This window comes from Conger conger, chromosome 11 (assembly GCF_963514075.1).
Source record: "Conger conger chromosome 11, fConCon1.1, whole genome shotgun sequence".
Taxonomy (NCBI): Eukaryota; Metazoa; Chordata; class Actinopteri; order Anguilliformes; family Congridae; genus Conger; species Conger conger.
The window spans coordinates 4,345,221-4,352,116 of NC_083770.1; the positions used below are offsets into that span (position 1 = coordinate 4,345,221).

Here is a 6,896-nt window from a genome sequence, read left to right on the forward strand (position 1 = left end):
CTTTAACTCTTTCACCAGCTTTTCTGTATGATGAGGGATGCGCGTGAACACCTCTTCGACATCAGTCCTGCTGTCACAACTCTTGGGCTGAGTCCGCACCGCGTACGTCACTCCTCTCTCCATATCCATATCCTGCTTGACTACAGCTGTCTTGTGTTGCTCTCTCTTCAACAGCTCGTAGATATCTTGTGAGGCAAAATTCTAAGATCCTGCTCTAAGGTCGAAAAGCTTATCCCTTATATATCTTTTTTGCATACAAAAGTGTACCTTTTTTGATAAGAAATGCCCCCATTATGTCAAGCGGGAAGACATTTATCTCTTATATAACCTGTTTTTTAATGACCATATTAATTATTTCTGTTTTTCCAATTGTCATTTTCTCATACCTCAAAAGAACTGTCCCCAATATTTTATTTCATGGGCCCCTCTGGTTTGGGAATTTCCACCATCTTAATATACGAGTGGAAAAACACTAGCCCTTATGTTGTTTTTAATGAACCTATTCATCACTGGTGTCTGTGTCAGTTTCATAATCTCTCCTTGACTTCCTCCAAACTTTGATCTCATGCAAGCCAGACGTTAAAGCCTGCCACCATCCCAACACCCTCTTCAGGTGCCCCTTTTTGTGGCGCCTTAAGGGATCTACAAGGTCATCCAGCTAATAGCTGAGTGTAATTCATCATTTAACTCCTCTATAGTCAGTCGTTTGAATCTATCCGAAAAATTATTTGTGCTATAATCAGGAAGGCCCTTGAAGCCTCTTAATTTTCTTTCGGTATTGACGTCCCTTCCGTTTTCCTTATTTTTGTTTTTCTTTAGCCAGGCATTGTGCCCCTCCCCTGTAGGGTTGGGGTATTCTCAGTCAGAACTTTAACCTTGCTCCTTAAAACCCTAAATCTAAGTCCCCCGACTTCAGACTCCTCTACTGACAAGTATGGCTGCTCATTCTCTGAACCACATATTAACCACATATTAACAATGCATTCCTTTCTAACCCATCCCCCGTCAATCTCTCATCAGGGGGGCCTAGGGCCGGGTCCTCGACAACGTGATCACAATTAAACTACCACCTCTGCCTCATTTTGAGTCCTGAAATTGATCAACTAAATACAAACAGTACATTTGAGTATTGATTATTTTGCAGTTTACTGCGCTATAGTGGTTTGAAGTTCATCTTTAAAAATCATTATGAAGCACATTTAAGGTTTTAGTTTCCCAGAGTGAAAGTGCTGTGTATGTTACTTACTGCATCCTGCATCTCCTCTTCAGTGTCACCCTGCTGTTCCTCTGGTGTTACCTCCAGGCTCTCTGTGGACCCACTGAGGTCCTCTTCAGTGTCACCCTGCTGTTCCTCTGGTGTTACCTCCAGGCTCTCTGTGGACCCACTGAGGTCCTCTTCAGTGTCACCCTGCTGTTCCTCTGGTGTTACCTCCAGGCTCTCTGTGGACCCACTGAGGTCCTCTTCAGTGTCACCCTGCTGTTCCTCTGGTGTTACCTCCAGGCTCTCTGTGGACCCAGTGAGGGCCTCTTCAGTGTCACCCTGCTGTTCCTCTGGTGTTACCTCCAGGCTCTCTGTGGACCCACTAAGGTCCTCTTCAGTGTCACCCTGCTGTTCCTCTGGTGTTACCTCCAGGCTCTCTGTGGACCCACTGAGGTCCTCTTCTCCTGGCCCCATCACTGCTATGCCAGGGACAGCAGGCTCCACAGGGGAGAGCTGGCTGGAGGCTTCAGTGTCTGCCGTGGTGATGGTGGAGGTGCCCTGGGTCTCTTGTAGGCCGGCCACATGATCACTTTAGTCATTTAGCCGGTTCTACAGAGCGACTTCAACACACTTTACAAACATGCCATTATTGCAGATATCTAATGAAGCAGTACAGATTAAGAACCTTACTCAAGGGTATAAGAGCAGCATTTCACCTGGGATACAAAGCTGCATTGTTTCTGTTACAAGCCCAGGTTCAACCTTTACACTATTGTAAGGCCGACTGACTGTGCAACTGCACCCGGGTTTCAAAACCTAGGATTCAACTCATCACTCTGTACTCTCCAGAACGCAGGACGGGTAATCAAGGCATTCCAAAGCAACCCCCTCCCCTCTGTTATCTGATTGTTTATTCAGGCCTCCGGCTGTTAAAACTCATTACGACAGAGTAAACGACAGCACCTTAAAACTCATTGCGACAGAGTAAACGACAGAGCAACTTTGTTTACGGCACTGAGAGGTTGGGAGGGAATCCTGCCTGCCAGGCCCGACCTTCTCCTGAACCCTTTATTACTCTCCCTCTTGACTCAGTCACTAAATGATGTGTACAGCATTGGATGTTTCATGACAAAGTCAGTTTAGATAATATTCATGTTTGGTATTATTCTGATTGTTTCAGTGCGACTGGTGCAATGATTTTATTTCTGCAACAGCAAACCCTGTACATCATAACCAACCAGGAGAAGCTGTGTGGAGCTCTGCCCCAGTGAAAGCCATGTGTCTCAACCCCCCTGCGCTTCCTGGGGAGGCGTGGCTCCAAATTACAGATGGGTGACTCATTTCTAGGGTTAACATCAAAGGCCAGAATTAGGATTTAAGGACAGCAAACTAAGCAATCTGGGAGAATGCAATCAGCCTCCCGTTCACTCCGTGCACGTAGTTTCTACGTACAGGGTATCTGTAGCCAGACTCCCGTATGTAGCTTTTATTACCAGGTATGACGTTTAAGACTCCGTAATTTGGTTTGCATTGTAATGTTTTTATTTGGAACTAGTATGCAATTACGTGTATGTAACCTGCCTGGTAAAATAAAATTGTTAAAACTTGATCTGTTTGGTTTTCCTTACTGACACTTAATGTTACACAGGGAATGCGTGGTTTACCCCCTCGAACTGGTCTAGGGAGGATGATTATTTCCACTTACTGTATCACGGCGTATAGCACCCGTAGACCTATGTTGGTAAATCCCTCGCCTCCGCTTGGTAGTTCATTCATGTCGAGCACAGCCGTAGCTATGTTGGTCTGCTTGGGTCCCTAGGCTGTAAACAGATATACCCGAGAGTAGCTATTCCTGCGACCTCTGTAATGACTACAGATAGCTAGTCAGTTCGTGAGACGTGCACATTACGCGCGATGTGACATGCGGTGGTACCAGCAGAGGATTGTTCAGTGAGTTCTTCTCAGTACAGGATTCCTATAGCGATCAAGTCAAAATTATAAATACGACATCCACTAATGTGGATAACTAATCTAAATTATTATTCTAAAATGGAGTCAGATAAACGAAGGTGAATCTATTGGCCCTATTGTGGAGATTCTGGGTCAGCCCCGGACCAGTAAAGAGCGGAAGGCAGAGTGGTACTACTGCCTTTGTATCGTGGTTTGTTTATTGGCTGATCTAGACTGTCTGCATAGGGGCCACTACTTTTTAACCCTATTAGTATTCATTCAGCAACACCAGAAGGACGAGCACGCTGATACCTTCAGCCCTCGCTAAATTTCGTCGTTGGGTTAGCGTTGGGTTTTGCACTATATATACCACTGGCCTGAATATTCAACTGAATGTTCACAATGAGAGGCTATATTCTTGGTGTTACTGCATTTGTCTCCACTTGGTTGTTGCTGTGTACTTTACCTGGATCACACAACACTACACTTCCATGGAGAATACTGAAACACACTCAATCATTAAGAAATGAATGAAATGAAGATGAAAGCACAGTGTACAGTACTTACTCCATCCTGCATCTCCATCACAGCCACCTGTGGATCTGCAGTACCCAAATCGCCCAGCAGGGGTCCTGCTGCTTTATCCTCCTCATCTTCCAGTTTCACTTCTTCTGACCTCCCGGTGATGGCCTCATCTCTAATCGGTGCCGGTGTCGCACTAGGGCTGGAGAAGGCTTGTGTGTCCTGGCGGAGCTGTCTGACAGCAGCAGTGACCGCTGTTGCAATGGCAGCAGTGGTGTTGGCTTCTTTGCTGCACAGCGCCCCCTTCAGGGCCTGAGGGGAGCCCACATTGCTCTGCAGCTCGGTGTGAATGAACGCCATCATTCCGTCCCTGGTAGCCCGTGAGAACTCCACCGTCTGGCTGAAATCGGCACGGACCGCGTGCAGCACAGACACCACGGTGCCGACAGCCATGCTGCTCAGCAGCCTCGTGTCCGTCTCGTCTCTGGCCCCATCTCGGGCGCCACCCTCGTCCGTTATCACCTGGAACAGGCTGGACACCACGTCTGGCAGCGGCTGTGGATGCCAGCTCGTGCAGGATGTCCTTCAAGGCCCGCTGGACAACGGCGCAGGCGTCAAAAATGCCAGGAAATTTGAAATAAACAAACTCATAAAGGGAGGAGAATGCGCTGGGCGGTAAAACACCGGCGTTCACTGACTGCCTGCAGGGTGAGAGAGAGAAAGCATGCTGAACCACGGTCACAGAATAAGAACAGGGCAAGTTGTGATCAGGCAAATTAAAGATCAGGGGCCTCATTTATAAAACTGTGCTTAGGATTCACGTCAAAAGGTTGCGTAAGCATGAAACCTAGGACGTGCGTACGCAAAACAATATTCTGATTTATAAAACAGTGCATACGCACGTCCCACGCCAGTTTTCCTTTATAAATCACAATCAACTCTAAATGTGGCGCAGCTTTGCCGGCTTCATGTCCCGCCCACAGTTGCCTATAAATAGGCAGTGAAACGCCCCTAATAAATATGCATTTCACGAAAACGACAATGCCAAACTCAGAAAAGAAGGCCAGGAAAAGGAATTTCTCAGTGTGAGATTGAAGTTCTTGTTGGGGAGGTGGACACCCGAAAGAAGATGTTATTTGGTGGGCACAGTGTGGGCATTACTAATGCCAAAAAGGCGTTAGAGTGGCAGCATGTCGCTGACGCTGTGAATACTGTGGGGTCAGCGGTTCGGACCATCGCCGACATTAAAAAAAAGTGGTCTGACATTAAATTGGACGCTAAAAAGCGCATAGCCATGCACAGGCAGAGCGTTTGCGCCACAGGCGGGGGGAGAGGGGACACCGGAGCTCACACCACTGGACGAGAGGCTGGCAGGGATAATCGGTGAACCCCTCCTGAGTGGAGTAGTGACGGAGGCAGAGGGGGACACCGATTTACAAGAGACACCGGATGACTCACGTAAGTACTTTATATTATTTGAAATGAGCAAACCAAATGCATTCAAGTTGTGTTTAAACACATGTAACTTTATTGTCAAACAACTGAGATTTGAAAGCAATTTCTTTCTTTCTTTTAGTCGCTGCGTGTTCCAGCGGGGTCGGTGGCGCTGCAGCTGCGTGTTCCAGCGGGGGGGGGTCGGTGGCAGTGCAGCTGCGTGTTCCAGCGGGGTCGGTGGCAGTGCAGCGGAGGAGCTGTGTGCGCCCAACGTCTCCACTGCACCTCGTGCAACTGAGCCCTCCAGCAGCGGCCGTGTCCTCACCAATGCAATCCTGCAAATGCAGAGAGAAACCATCGACTCCATCAACGCGGTTGCCAGAGAGTTGAATGACATCAAAAATGTGTTAATTGAAATGAGTAATACAATGAAACAGTTCCTAAATAAATAGATATTTGTTTCCATACCTTTTGTGTTTTTACAAGCGACGCATCACAGCCACACGCTGGCGCACGGCAGCAGCGATTGGCTCAAATGCCTGGGGATAGGGGTTGGGCTCGGGGTCAGCGCGACCATCAGCATCAGGGGGTATAGCCACATTCCTTAGCTGTGCCACATTATGTAGCACAGCACACGCCATCACTATATGGCACACCTTTTCGGGCTTGTAGAGCAGTTTTCCTCCTGTAGCATCAAGGCAACGCCATCTGCCTTTAAAAAGCCCGATGGTGCGCTCCACAACAGCGCGTGCCTGGCTGTGGCGCATGTTGTAGTTCCTCTCCTCTGCGCTCTGTGGGTTGGGGAAAGGGGTGAGCAGCCACTGTTTTAGGGGATATCCACTGTCACCTGCAAGATTCGTGAATGGGTTTGACACTGTAGAGAAAAATCGCAATTTATTGAAGATTTCTACATTAATTATCCGTACCTAGAAGCCAGCCATCTGGCACAGCCCTGGCCTCAAGTCTGCGCCCAACACTGCTGTGTCTCAATATAAATGAATCATGGGTTGATCCAGGCCACCGAGCCACTACATTGGTCAGTAACATGTCCGCATCACACACGATTTGGACATTCATAGAATGAAAATGCTTTCGATTAATGAAAGCATTTTCATTCTCAGTCGGTGCCCTTATAGCAACATGAGTGCAGTCAATAGCACCGATGACATTTGGGAAACCGGACATTGCTGCAAATTGCACTTTTTTTATTTGCCTGTTCACCCACCGTGTAAGGAAAGTTGATGTACAGATGCACCAAACCAATTACACCTCCCAACACGTCTGGCATGACACGACTAAGGGTTGGCTGAGATATCCCTGATCTGTCAGCCAATTCCCTCTCAAAAGTCCCTGTTGCCATAAATCCCAGTGTTGTGAGGACTTGAAGTGGGACTGGCACGGCATGGTTTCTGTTTCGCTGTAAAGCTGGGCTCAATACAGCACAGAGATCCAAAAGAACAGCTCGTGGAAGTCGGAACCGGCTCATAAGCCACTCATCATCATTGGCCAGTGGATCCTGTTGGTCTCGGAAGATTCGCTCCCTCCGAAGTCTTCGATTTGCCACATCCTCTAACAGTGCCAAATAAGCCATTGTGCGTAATTGCGTATCATGATTGCATGCCCTTTTATACCCACCCATTTGATTGCCTCTGAAAAGCTACAGGTGTGGGAATTATCCTGATTGATTGTAAATGACGAACAGTTCTGCACAACGAATGTGATGATGACTATGATAATAATAATAATAATAATAATAATAATAATAATAATAATAATAATAATAATACAC

At 47.3% G+C, this 6,896-nt stretch overlaps 1 long non-coding RNA gene across 1 annotated transcript; it reads right to left on the minus strand.

Moving 5' to 3' along the window:
• Window positions 1–5,236: 5,236 nt before the first annotated feature.
• LOC133141331 (uncharacterized) lies at window positions 5,237–6,691 on the minus strand. The gene is made up of 3 exons (XR_009710077.1): window positions 6,333–6,691; window positions 5,576–5,898; window positions 5,237–5,442 (listed from the first exon to the last, which is right to left on the minus strand). It is a non-coding gene; the product is annotated as an uncharacterized LOC133141331 (long non-coding RNA).
• Window positions 6,692–6,896: the final 205 nt, after the last annotated feature.